This window comes from Phaenicophaeus curvirostris, chromosome 2 (genome assembly GCF_032191515.1).
Source record: "Phaenicophaeus curvirostris isolate KB17595 chromosome 2, BPBGC_Pcur_1.0, whole genome shotgun sequence".
Lineage (NCBI taxonomy): Eukaryota > Metazoa > Chordata > Aves > Cuculiformes > Cuculidae > Phaenicophaeus > Phaenicophaeus curvirostris.
Genome location: NC_091393.1, coordinates 123939592 through 123953986, shown reverse-complemented (window position 1 = coordinate 123953986; position 14395 = coordinate 123939592). Strand labels below are relative to the sequence as shown.

The 14395-nt window shown below is 43.8% G+C and overlaps 1 protein-coding gene and 1 non-coding gene across 11 annotated transcripts in view; one reads left to right on the top strand and one right to left on the bottom strand.

Moving 5' to 3' along the window:
* EVA1A (eva-1 homolog A, regulator of programmed cell death) overlaps positions 1-14395 on the bottom strand; it is a 196730-nt gene that overhangs the window by 30586 nt on the left and 151749 nt on the right. The window lies entirely within an intron of this gene.
* On the top strand, positions 6913-7104 carry LOC138718435 (U2 spliceosomal RNA). Its single transcript, XR_011337074.1, has one exon. It is a non-coding gene; the product is annotated as a U2 spliceosomal RNA (small nuclear RNA).

The window sequence follows — 14395 nt, the reverse complement described above, 5'->3', positions numbered from 1 at the left end:
TTATTAATGGAACTCTTGCCCTGAGACACTTTGGCACAGAGCTCAATTGGAGGTCTTAAACTGGCTTCTGCTAGTGGTGGCACATGCACACATATGGACACGAGCTACCATGAAATATGGACCGTTGAGAGGGGAATTAAAAGCTTTCTGTGCAACTAGTCCTGAACCCAGCCTTCCTCTGCTTCCTTTGTTCTGTGCTCCAGCTTTAACACTAATTGCAGCAAAGAGCTGCAAAAAGAGCTGCCAATAAATATGAGGCTTAATCAAACAAAGCACTCATAATTATTTTATTAAGAATTATTTTCATTTCATAAATACAGAAGAAATTCAAAACAGTTGTGCCCTTCTGCATTCATAGTGTGGAAGTCACCACTGTGGAATCTGAACGGAGTTAGCTGAAGTTTCTGACTGCCAGGCCAGAGTGAGTTGGACTCAGGAATTGCTCTTTTCCCTGGATGGGTGGACACGGCTGGCCATATAACAGGCATCAACAGACTGTTTGGGGTTCAAGAACTGCACAGATGTCAGTCAAACATAGTGCAGAAAAGACAAGACACGATGTCTGAGTGATGAAATATGTGAAATGTGCTAGCCTTCTTCCACTAGTCAGTAGGAAAAGTCATAATTACAAGTAACACTAATGGGAAAGCTTGTTGGCTGTCACAGTTTACATGCCAAAGACTTAATGAATGATACTTCTACCCTGAGACCACATGGCTCATACGTAGAGGTGGTCTTTCCAAAACAAGCTTAAGACAAGCAGGTGATGTGTGCTGGAAGCTTACATGGCCAAGCCCACAACATTTCTGCTGATAACTACAGCAGATCTACCTCAGGCTACTGCGCTGTCAGCTCCACCACCCTCATCAATCCCCAGTTGTGAGCCAAATGCTGAAGGCAATAAACTCTTGAGAGATCTGGTTGTATGTGTCAACAGAACCGAAGAGTATAGCAGAGGATATAACCTAGTGACCATAGAAAATAAAGTAAATTTGATTTGCATATTAGATTCCAATATTCTAGTGCCGTACAAGCATTATCATCCAAGCTGATTGAATGAAAGCAATCCTCTCTCAAGGAGAAAACATTTCCTGTTAAAGTCTTCAAACAGCTTTGGTCCATAGATGACAATTACCACCTGTTTCTCATAAAAAATGAGCCCAACCAATAGGTTTCCCAGGGAGCACAGCGCATTAAGTGCAAAAGCACGTTCAGCCCTGTCTCCAGGTCTTAGAGGGGCAGTGGGCACTGCCAACTCTCAGAGCAATCAAAGGGGAGATGGGGTTAGAACTAACACCCAGCCTGTCTGGGTGCCCCAGACTGCGTGCCTGAGTATCGATCTGGTCAAAGCCTCAGGAGCACTGCAGGGAGCTTTTGTAATGCATTTAGAAGGTTTGAACACCAGATTTCTGATGTGAGCCACTAATTGCTGCATCAGTACAGGCTTCACCTGGGTCATGTGCTGCCCCTCCAGAGTGAAACCCCAGATCAACCTCCAGAGCTCAGCTGCATGGTCATCCCACATCCCTGGTCTGCTGGCACGGCTGCTGTAGGTCCACGAGCTACACTTCTTGCAAACTAAGAAGGACCAAGGCATTGGTCCAAGCACTAGTAAATGATCATTTGTACTCTTTAAATGTTCGCATAGTCCTTGACAGAAACTTGGCCCATGACAACTAGCACTTTTCCCAGTCGTGGCCGGCTGTAGCCTGGATCATTGCCCTCAGGCAGATGGCATACATGTGACTGCCCGGTTTTGAAGGAAAAACATCTGGCTAGATATAAGTATTTAAGTCCTGCTGTGCCACTTATCCACAAGACCAGAGACGCCTCGGCGCATTTTATTTCCCAGTACAAGTGCAGCCTCTCTGCTCAGAGCAGTGCCCTTTCATCACCATTCATTAACACCTAACTCTTAAGAAGTTTTGGTAAGGAGCAAAGCCCTCAATGCACACGGCCATACCCTTCCACTTGCACAAGAGTGAGCAAGCCAGAGTCTGAGGTGATTTAAATTGTCCTGAGAAACCTGGCTAGGAGTCCCGTGCTGCAGAGTGAAGCCAGCTGGAAAGTAAGGCTTTCCACTCCACTCTCTGCGTACGCAGCCAAAAATTACATGTGGGTAACGTCACCAAAAACCAAACACCTTCTCCTGTCCTGCCTCAAGTTCTATGTGAAAACAAATGACCACCTTCACAGTTGGAAAAGTCATATTTCAAGGTAGAGCTCTGTGCTTCAGGAAAAAAAAAATACCATCCCAAAGTGAAAGAGCAGCATTAGCTTCTGGCACTGCTGAAGAGAAGCCCAAGGAGAGATCTACTGGCAAATAGAGAAGCATAGCAAATCCTGGACTTATGAACAACACTCTACATGGTTTTAGGCAACACAAGCGATCAACCTGAGGCAACTGCAAAATAAAGTTGAGTGTCACAGAGTAATAGGGCTGAAAATGACTTTTCAGGGTCATCTAGTCTACCCTTCTGGTCCCATAGCAGGATCCAATCTAGCTTGCTTTTAAAGATATCTGATGATGTAGACCTCATGATTACCCTTCAGACTCCTGCAGAACATCCGTCTTTTCACCACTGTAATATTTTTTTGAATAGAGAACTCAAATTTCTTTTGTTACAATTGATGTTCTTACCCTCTCCAGCAAGGTGGGTAAGAACAGGCAATCCTTCCCGTCTCTGCCACAGCCTTGTATGTATCTGAAAACTGTTAACCTAATCTCTTCCCAGACTTTTCTTTTTAGGCTAAACAACTTCAAATTAGGATTCGTATTATAATCATACCCCCAGGCAAAACTAAGGCTGAGGTCTTCCCTGGAACCACATAAGCATAGTTTAAGTTTTAAGCATAGTCCCTGCTCCAAAATGCTTACAAGACACAGAAGGGAAGACGAAAGTAAAATGGTCAAAGAAAGGGATTATTCCTAATTTAAAGGTATGAACTTGGTACAGATAGACACATTCAGTCTTTTCAAGAACTCCCACAGCCGCAAAGGAGTTTACAGAGGGCTTAGTACATAACAAAATTATTGCGTTTGAAAATGTGGTTATTTCTGCTTCTACTGAGCTGCTAGATAAACTATTTTGAAATACAACCTGAAGATGTATGAATGCTTGTGACAGAGCTAGGAAACATAAACCAGATTCTCCAAGTCCCCCTCCAAAGCCCTAATCTCAAAACCATTCTTCCTTGTAGGGGAAGCAGTGATGATTAATTACATTTTTCAAAGCTCTACGAAGATCATATTTTTTCTAGAATAGCTTGAGACAAAATGATCATTACTTGCTTGAAACACTTACATGCATCCTCACTTGCAGGGCAAACCTTAACAGCAGATACAAGTGTAAAGGCACATCAAATTATATTCTGTACATGCAAATTTTTTCGGACAGAACCATCCTTAATTGCCTGAATGGTCAAACTTAGGACTTTCTAAAAATATCTTCTGAGTTTGTATGTGCATTCTTGATCACCCTCAGGCTTCACTGAACAATTACTCACTATTATTAATTCATTCTTTCTGACATTAGCGCACACACAAATTCCCCGCTTGTTGCAATTTTATGCTTTAGCAACACTTTGCATGCCCTGCGCTGCCACAGTTTCAGATTTAAAATAACTCATATGGTAGAAGCAAGGACAGTTCTAGTATGTCAGCCAGCTTATGCCACTCTAGAGGACTACTGTATTAGAAAATTAGTGGACCACAAACATATTGTAATAAATGCAAAGGTAATGCTAATGCACTAAAAAACCCACAGGAAATAGAGTGCCTATAAATCATAGAATGCTTTGTGTTGGGAGGCACCTTTACTGGCCATATAGTCCAAACCCACTGCAGAGGCAGGGACATCTTTACCCAGATCAGGTTGCTCAGAGCTCCATCCAACCTAACCTTGAATGTTTCCAGCTCCACGACTTCCCCTGGCAACTTGTGCCAGTGTTTCACTACCATCACTGCAGAAAATTTCTTCCTCGTATCCCATCTAAATCTATGCTACATGGTTTAATTTTGTATCGGGCAGTTGCACGTGAGCATAGAGTCAAACAATTTGATGAAAAATTCTGGTCCTAGAAGAACCTCAGGGGAAGCAATAAGCCTTGAATTGTTCAGGTATAAAACATATCCTCCAACTGGAAAATCTGTTTGGTGTTAGTGAGCTACACAGCATGCTCGAATTGATGACCTCAGTCTGTTTGTGCCCACATAACTGTGGCAGCAAACCATCACTCAGCACAGCAGCGGAGCAGGAGTCAAGTCAAATTGTACCTAAAGGATGGAGGAGCTGCAGTCCTTTGGGAGCAGCGGCACCGAAACATGCAGAGGTCTCAGTGGGGAAAGGAAACGCAATTGCAGTGGTGCAATTTAAGACCTGAAAAAAATGCTTTATGCTGAAAAATGGAAAGAGCGTGATATTTAGCGTATCAACATAGAGCTGCTGAAAGATGACTTGACTTGATGTATTAAGAGAAAGAAACCACCAGCGTCCAGCAAATGCTTCAGTCTAGCAGAGGGAGTCATAACAAGAAACACCAGCTAGACGTATCCCAGATTAGAGACACAGTGCCAGAGTTGAACAGCCAGGGTCACTAACCTTTTACTATTACTGCCATGGGTGACTTATTCTTCTTACAGATTCTCCAAATCAGATCTGAACCCCCAGGTGGGATGTGTTTATTGTACTGTGCTTAGTATAAAAGCAACTGGATAAGATATAATAACACATATTAGGTCATGTTGGATGATCCCATGGTCCCTTTTGGCTTTTAAACTCTATGAATGAACCCATGACCTTTCTAAAACACTGGTTGTACTGGAGAAGATATTTAAATGTATGCGTAATGAGTTTGCCATTATGCTAAAGCATGCATCTTGCACTCAGTTTCTAAGAACACTTAGTGTTGTGTTTCCCAAACATGGCCTATATTGCTATACTATCAACTCTTACAACAGCATCCTGGCTTGGATCAGAACCAGCATGGCCAGCAGAACAGGGAAGGGATCGTGCGCCTGGTGAGGCTGCACCTCGAATCCTGGGTTCATGTTGGGGCCCCTCACTACAAGAAGGACATTGAGGGGCTGGCTTTGTGCAAAGAACAAGTATTACAAGGAGCAGCTGAGGGAACTGGGGTTGTTTAGGCTGGAGAAGAGGAAGGTGAGGGGAGACCTCATTGCTCTTTACGACTGCCTGAAAGGAGTGTTAGACTTGCAGTTGGACTTGATAATCATAAAGGTCTTTTCCAACCTAAATAATTCTATGGTTCTATGATTAACTGCCTAGCTGTGATGGAGTTCTGCCTGGAGCCCTTGCAAGAATCATGGTTTATTTTATCCAGTTTGGCTCTGAGGATGTTACTGCTCCCAACACCATAGATCACACACTCGGGTAACAAGAACAAGTAAAAGATAAAAAGAGGGAGCAGGTCCATGTTACCCTAAAAAGTATATTCTGCAGGCAATGGAGTCTTTTACACATAATCCTCCCTCTAAAACTAGCTATTAAAACACTTTATCCTAAATAAAGGCAACTTGCACGTGTTTATTTCATGTTGATGCTCTTTTCTTTTAGTCTCTGACTCCTGAAGCCTAGTTATGACCTTTCAGCCCTTGCATTTGTCGCGTGGAGACAGCATGTAAGTTAGTGTGTCCTACCCTGCTGCCTTTGAAAATCCCCACGCAGCCCCGCAGACGCCGAACCTCTCTTTGTTTACCGCCTTGTTATTTTCATTCACTCTCGCTGGCACTTGCAGAGCGAATCGTTAATGGCAATCACATGTGCAGGGGGTGTCACAGCCCAACCCATGCCTGGCTGTGATTTATCACCCTCCGCTTCCTGGCACATGAGGCAGCCCAACATCTGGTTGTGACTAGTGCCCCGTTTGGGTTTGTGGTTCCCGTTCTCCCACAGCATCTGAAAGCACTGAGAACCCAAAAGGATACAGGCAGCAAACCAGCCCACGCTGCATCGGAGCAGGGCTTGAGTCTTGCCGTAAAAACAAGCGGGGAGCAACTTTCAGCAACGTGCATTTACAAAACACAGTCGGTTTAATTCCTGTTTATAGTGTTCTATGACCACACACCTCACTATGTCCTCCTGATACTCAAGATGTGGTTGGCAAACAACTCGGAAGTGGCTTGTTAAAGATAACTCTCTTTTTAGCCCCTTTACCTTTAATGATTTGAGAGTTTCCCAGTCTGCTTTCACAACACGCAGATGGCTGGAAAAATAGCAACTTAGGAGATGAAGGGTTAGATCAGATTGCCCACTCTCATTGTCCAACTCAGGCATCCTAATTATCACAAAATCTAAATTCAAGATGATGATGAGCAATTCAGAGAACTGCCAAAGGCTCAGAGCTTGGCTCCTAATACCGTCAACAGATTAAAATAATCTGGGCTGCGAGCACTCACTATCGGCTCATGTCCAATTTTTCATCTACTGGTATCCTCAAGTCTTTATCCGCACAGCTTCTCTCAATTCATTCATCTCTGTCTGTATCGATACCAAGGGTTGTCCAGGTGCAGGACCTTGCACTTGGCCTTGTTGAACTGCATGAGATTTGCCTAGATCCACTCTTCAAGGCTGTCAAGGTCCTTCTGGACAGCAATTCTTCCCTCAAGTGCAGCTACTGCACTGCTCGGTTTGTCATCTGCAAACTTTCTAACACAAATGAGGCACAACATCAAACACTGCTGGTGTGCGAGTATGTGGTGATCAATGGATTTTAGCATCAAGAAACATTTCTGCACATTAGTTTAAGTATTATTTAAGACACCAAATATTAGCTTCTGTAACAGAAGGAAGAGAAACTTTGGCTGAGACTAAGTATACAGGGATGTCTCACTTCAGCGGTATCTTGACTTTTAAATGTTGAAGCTTCTTTCCTGCTCACATGTTGATAATGATCGCTTCTCGGCCTTTTGGCTAAGATCAAGTGTAGTATCTGTTCTTATCAGTTTAATATCTGATACATCCTCGATGAGAGGACTTTATTTTCTTAGTGTTTGATGGGAACGGTTGGACTCGATGATCCGGTGGGTCTCTTCCAACCTGGTTATTCTGTGATTCTGTGTACTACTCCAACATCACACTTCACCTAACATCAGGCATAGTATAAAATATAAGAGATTCCTTGAATCAGAAACACATGAAGACAATCACCTTCCCGTGGCAATTCAGCTCATCCTGCAACAGGGTCTTGGATTCTTGGAGTGACCTATTCTTTGAAGGCATCCACCTCTATCTTGCCTGGAAAAGCAAGATTTCACCAAACAACTAAGCCAAGTCTACTGTTGCCAAGAAGGGGAGCGTTTAGTTTCTCTCCCTTCTTCCCTGCTTTTCTCTCCTTCTGACCCTGATTCTCCTTCTTTCCCTACTTCTAGCTACCCCCACACCTTTCAAGTAATGTCTCTCTCCTTGATCAGTCAAAGCAAGCTGGTTTCACTTACAAATCCAGCTATTTTTTGCCTTTTCATTTTCCTGCCATTTCATAGTATTGCCCAACCTGTTTTATCATGCAATCATCTGGAGCAAGGGGCCAGGTTTGCCTTGCTTCAGTAGTAGTAAGGAACTTACAATTCAGCCCACGTCATGTCATAAACCATATGTGTGAGCATCCTTGTTCACAGAGTTACTCATCTGCTCACAGAATAAAGCTAATGAGTCAAAAATCTAAACAAACTTCTCTTTTTCCTCCTCCACACCATAAATTAGATATTAATAACACCCATGAAAAAAAGTATTTTGAAGACAAACCCATGGCTCATGAAGTGCTGAGCCTCAAGCATAGAAGAACCTTTGTCCAAAGTCAGACACACATGAACAGCAATAAAAGTCACCTATGTGCAAGTATTAACATCTGGGCTTAAAAACAATCCTGGTGGATGCACAAGGGGAAGCAGACCTTTAGAAATCATTAAAAATGCATATCTAAGTTGGGGTTTTTTTCAACCTTTTTTTACAGTTGTCAGGGTGCTGTGGTCGCTACTTTAATGCTTATAAATAAGACAGGTCGAAGCTTATTCTCTGACCCTCAGGGCAATACATGCAGCACAGCTTGTGTCCATATGGCTAAAATTTCTCCACCGCACCCTTCCACACAGTGTGGCTTCACTCGTACTGCTTGCTGGGAAGAGTGAGTTACCCACACCAGCTCCTAAACCATGCCTGGACACAGGCTAGTTAGCAGGGGACAAAGCCAAGGACAGGAGCAATTAAACATTTTGGATGATGCAGGGAAGTGCTTGACCCCACCCCACACCTTGTACCATGCAGTTTACCTGTATGGATGTAGCCAGAGAGAGAGAGTAGTCGAGATATAGACAAAAAAAAAAAATCATGTCTGTATATTTAATATAAATAGAGTTTAATCAGAGGTGAGCTAAAGTCAGAATCTGTGATGCAAACACCATTAAAAGCATTTTTGCTTCCTCACACCTAATGCAGTTGCGCTACAAAACTATCCTAGCAGCATATTCCTACTTAGCACCCTTTTAGATGCAGTATCATATATTCTTCCTGGCTGGATTTCACTTATTAATGTTAATAAGTAATCTCACTGCTACATTTTATTCTACAAAAATGTCATCACAAGTCAGGACTTACCAATTCCACAAATAAAATCTATTTTCCAGGCAAGGCTGGCTTCTTACTGTGCAGTTATTCAGAAAAGTGTGGGAACACCAACATTCATTCTACACAGTAAGTCCCCTGTCACGGAAAAGGTGTTTTGGAGAAGGAAGACTTCACGCACGTCTAGCAAGAAAGTCAAAATGAAATATTCTGAAAGATGCACTGTTTGCCCTGCAGCATTAGAGTCAAATGCCATGTGGTCCTGAGAAACAGAGCCACGCTGCCTCTCAGAAGATGAGGAAAGAAAAATGAGCAGTAGTCTTCAAGTGCGACCACTGTGTATTCTAGCATTTCATTTATGGCTTGCCTTCTACCAGAGGATTAATTTGCTGTTAATCTGAGCCCCCTCTATTCAGATCACCAATGTCTCAGAAAGAACAGTCCCTCAGGACCTTCTCAAAATCAAAATACAGAAACGTGGTGTGCTATTAGGGCAGGAGCTAACCTAGCTGCAAAAGTGTTTAGAGTGTAGTTATCAATGATTCATTTTTCACAGGGAAAGGATACATCAAGTGGGGTTGTGCAGAGGTCGGTCCTAGATCTGGTTCTAATGAAAATATTTTCATTTTCCTGAACACAGAGTACCTGGATGATGACCAGGATGCTGGAAAATAGATAATGTTGATTACATTTGCAGATGATACCAAGATAGGAAGGACTGCAATAAAGGGAGAAGGAGAGAATTCAACATGGTCTTGAGAGGCTGGAGATACAGAGAAGTCCAAGATACCAAAGTACAAATACAGGATGAAAAACAGCTTTCCACATGGCGGTCTTGCAGACCACAAAGGTGAACATGGACCAGTAGTCTCAAGTGGCTGACAGACCTCAGACCAGATGATCTAAAACCCTTTCCTTTTGCTCATCAGTAGTAAGAACTCAGCTAGAGTACTCTGTCTGGTTTGGAGCTCTTGGCTACAAGTGCACCTCCAGGAGAGAGTCCAGGGCAAAGAAAAAGAAAAAGAAAAATAAGTAATTTAGGCAATACTGATTGATACTGTCACTGTAAACACTACAAGACTGAGGTGGAGCTTGGAAGATATGAAAATAGACTTCTAAAAATATAAAGGCTGCTAGACAGCAAGAAGAAATAATCAGTTTCCTATGCTCATTTGGAAGTAACGGGCTAAGAGAAATTGCATCGGGAAAATTTTGGTTAGTCACTTGGAAAATACTTCTAATGGAAAGAAAAGCATGACAGCACATTGCCAGAAGAGTCTCTGCTGACTGTCAGGAGTGGTCAATGTCCATCCTGCTTGGTGACTAATGAGGTCTTGAAAGGAGCTTACAGTTGCATGACTCAAGAGTGAAGCAGTTACCTCTCCACACATACAAGATCCTGACAAAGCCAGCCAGTGTTAGCAACTTTAAAATGCCAGCTAGCCATAGACACAACACTATTACAAATGATTTTTGGTTTCCCAGTCACTTTTCCAAAATTTCCACAGCCTTCCAGAATTAATTCAGACTAATTCAGTCCAAGTTGTTTGCTCGGTCATCAAATCCCCTTACCTGGATACGGCAACTGAGCTCTGACCATCTCTGTTCTCCAAGGTGGCTGTGATAAGGTCTATATAAAGTCATTGAGGAACATTGTTACCAACTGACCAGGAGCCCTTAACAATACATATTTTAGCCTTTAAAAGATGGCAGAGAAGCATATATGTTAGGGAATCAGATGGAAAACCCAAATCTGTCCAGTGGGAGCTAAATAAAGGTGAACCTTTAGATTGTCTCTGCAGGTCAGCTACAGAAGCCAAAGATCCAGTGAGCAAAAGGACTAGAAGAAGTGATTTGGGTTTTCAAGTCCTTACAAACAAGGCAAACATTATACTAGATATTTAGTACAAATGGATTTCCTTCACCCTCCCCCATGCAGCCAATGATTATCCGCAAAGAGAAGATATTTCAAACCTACAGCACAACAGGAAAAAATAGCAAGAAAGACCAGAACTTTCCAGCTACCACCAGGGATCTTGGGAGTGCACGCGTGCAGCAGATTGTAGAAAATGCTTTCCCATGCCCCAAAACACACCTCAGCAGGATCAGACCTCCCAGCCCCTGAACATGAGGAAGGAAAAGCACCGAAGAGTTACTTCTACATTACTACAAGTCCTGTCCTGTCCCTCCCATAAATTATCTAGGACTGTGACTTGAAACAGAAAGCTTCTCATTAGCGTCTCTTGCTTGTGAGACAGTGAAGTGTCTGATTACTATTTTCAAACAGTATAAAAGCCACCAGCCAGCAGGCTGACAGGTATTATCCTTGAAGGAAGAAAGTATTTCTATTTACCTTTTGCACTTCTGTCTTGGCACAAAGAACTATCATTTCTTCTTACCAGGATTAAATGACCCCATTACCTACCTCCACATCTTCACTCCACTGGCTTCAGAGGTGCTCAACCTGCATTTCCACTGCTTTCTTCTTGTTTTTCATTTCAGAGAAGCGCATCTATGCATTTACTGAGGGAAGTATCCCACCCTTGCCCAAAGCCCACGCAACGTGTTTCATAAAGTAGAGCAGGATTTGGATGGGATCTTCTACAACACAACGTTTGTAAATCATCATCTAGTATTGCAGAGTGCCAAAGCCTGAAATCATAGAATCACCGGGTTGGAAAAGACCCATCGGATCATCAAGTCCAACCATTCCTATCAAATACTAAACGAAGCATTCAGCAAGTGACCAGCAGTGACCTGATTCTGGCAGTCGGTGGTGGTGTTCCAGCAGTGGATGTTGCTTGACACCTAACCCAAACACATGCATCATCCTGGCAAATCAAAGGGAAAAGGAGAACATGCAGACAAAGTAGCTTTCTCTGCAGTCACTACAACAGACCGAGAGCACCAGTGCTGCAACCATGGGCATAAAGGATTTTGCTGGTTTTACCACATCAGCCGCAACAAAGAAAAAGCAACAAGGTTTGTCCCAGCTGTACAGGAGAAGGAAAACCTTGGAGCAGCAGCTTGGTTCCTGCCTGCTTTTTCTTTATACTCATTTTGTTTCTCACCCTGAGTGCACCACTTAAGGTAGGATTCATAACACAACAACGAGGCACACAAATTTCACTTCAGGGAGAAGGCAAGTGCTTAACACCAACAAAATTAGGCACACACACAAAAATACACTGATTTCCTGCCCAGACACCTCACTAACTTTCTTTACACTTAGACTTACTTTGACATCTAAGGTTGGCATCCATTGTGCGTGCCCAGGAATGCCATCAGCTTGGCTAAGCACCCCTGAAGGACCCATCTCCTGCAGCAGTCTCTTGCCACGCTGACAGCAGCGGCTTTGGCGCAAAGCCCAGCAGTCACAGCCACTCTCCATCAAAAAAAAGTGCATGCAACAGCCACCTTCTGCAACCTTGTCAGTGGAGCTCAGGAGAAAACAGATGCACATCCAAGCCCCGGCTCAGTCTCAGGAGGGGTAATTCCCATGGATAATTTCCATGTGCTGAAGGAAGAAGAGAGTGTCACTGAAGAAGTTGCTTTCTCCTGGGGAAGCTCAGCAGCTGCACAGCCCCAAGTCCAAAAGCCACAGGGCAGAGCCTTGCTGTGACCTGAAGCTTCATCACCATATGGATGGATTTGAGTCCATCCATTTGAGAGGAAGGAAGGGCTGCTCACCTCACAGCAGCCCTGATGGTCCATACTGACACTTTTGTCTCAGAGAGCGATGGTGACGCTGTCTAGGGAAAGAAGCCCACAACTATTTTGTTGTTTCAGACACCAGCCCCACAAGACCTACTGGGTCTACAAATGCCTACTGGGTGCCTCAAGTGGGTCCTAGTCACGGAGGCAGAAAAATTGCTGTCAGAGCAGCATTTGGCTCCTGCAGCCTTCAAGTTGGGAATGGGAGAACTGATGTCTGGTCGTGATTCCCGGCTGATGCAGTCAAGCACCTAAGTGCTCATGCAAGTCATACTTTACATCTCTCCTGGCCTCAGTTCTCCATAAAAGCACCTCGCGGGGTTCCAAAGGTCAACACAAAGCTTTTGAGTGACGGTGACTGGGATCCGTAAGTCACTGTCACGGACAGGGAAGCCTTTTCCACTATTGGCACTGCAAGAGGAAACGAGTAAGAACACAACCACATTCCTTTGGGCTTCAAAAAGGATCAAATCTCAATCCAGCCTCTGCAGTGAAGGTTGCAAACTCTAGGACTGTTCACAGCAAGAGTCAAAAGGCATCCTGAGAAATGAGGAGCTACAGCTCCTACTGCCCAGTCAACACTCTCAGAACTGTGTCATTCTTCTGCCAGCCCCCACCACAGCAGTTTTATGGGTTTCTTGCTTTCCTTTCTCCTCTGTTTCATGATCCCCCAGAGTTTCAATCAAAGTTGCATTTCCTTGCTTCTTGTTCTCCCCAGCTCCTTGCATTCCTGGAAACAAAACAAGGACAGACGGAGCTGGCTGGCCATAAAAAGCTGCTCTCACAACGAAAGCAGCACTTTCCAATAAAACTTAAGCAGCCTGGCTGTGCTGCCTGTGCTTTGCTTCCCTGCTTTAGGGCACATCTGCAGAGATACAGAAGCCTCAGATGGGTGCCATAAATAATAAAGAGTCATTCTTAATAATAAAGCAACTTCACCCTTGCCAAACAAGTAGCCAATACACCCATTCCAGTCACTGCACACTTAGTAATATGTTGATCTCTGGAGCCCCTCTGCCCCTAGAGTTGGGGACTAAACAACCTCAGGTTTGATTTTTCTCTTAGTTGATTTGATTACTGCCAAATTCCAAAACCGACAAAAAAAAAATCAGAAATGCTCTTTGCAAACGTGATTTATGAAGTGCCTCTAAGTAAACCCATGCATGCACACATAAAAACATGCAGAGCTGTGGTTCCAGCTGCACGGGTAAAGTGGCAACAGGAACTCTCACTGCATAATAAACACTACCTGAGCAAGCCCTTTTCTTCGTCTGGGGAGGCTTGGGGCCAGATCTCCACGGGCAAGCATAACTGCCTCGCTTCATTAGCTTTCTTCGGGTTGTGAAATGATGCTTTTTTTGTTTCATTTAGAAAAATTTCTCTTAAACACTGACACACACACAAAAAACAACTATCAGCCCTTAGTCAGTTCAGACTAGACCATCCCTGTGTGTGCCCAAATAGTCTAACAGCCCTAGCTTTAAGCATTTACAAGCATCTCTTCCCTTCATCAAAGAGTAAGGCTACTTAATTTTCATTTGAAAGGGCAGCATATTAATTTTCAACCCATCTTTGGTTAACGAGAATGCTCTGTACTCTGTCGCAAAGCAGCAGTCATCGTCCAAGATGTTCTCACAGCTATTTGCAGAGCAGGGGCTCTTGCATCACTCATAAACTCAACATGTAAGTTGCTGAGAAGCAAAACAGGGTTTTCAGCAAGAACAGAGGTCATCTGCTGTAACTTGCACGCTCTGAGTGGCTAAATGCAAGCAAAGCATTTTGAGCCCCAAGACGAGTTCTGTGGAAAGCCTGGTCCAATAAAGGTGATGTGTGCAGGGCAATGGGGATCTGCAGCCCCTGCTCAGCTCTGTAAAGGAGCTCCAAATTGCTCTCTGGAGGTCCATGCTCTCAGCTTTCCCCTGACTCCTGCTCTCTTCCCGCAGCTTGTGGAAGTTCAGATATTTTTAGCTGTTTGCCATGAGTGAAGGAATGTCTTTTCCTAAGTCACCTCATTCATAAGGCAGCTCCGCCAAGATAAACAGGTCCTAAGCGCGATTACACCGACTCCAGCCAGGGGAGAGAGCTTGCACCACATTAACGTA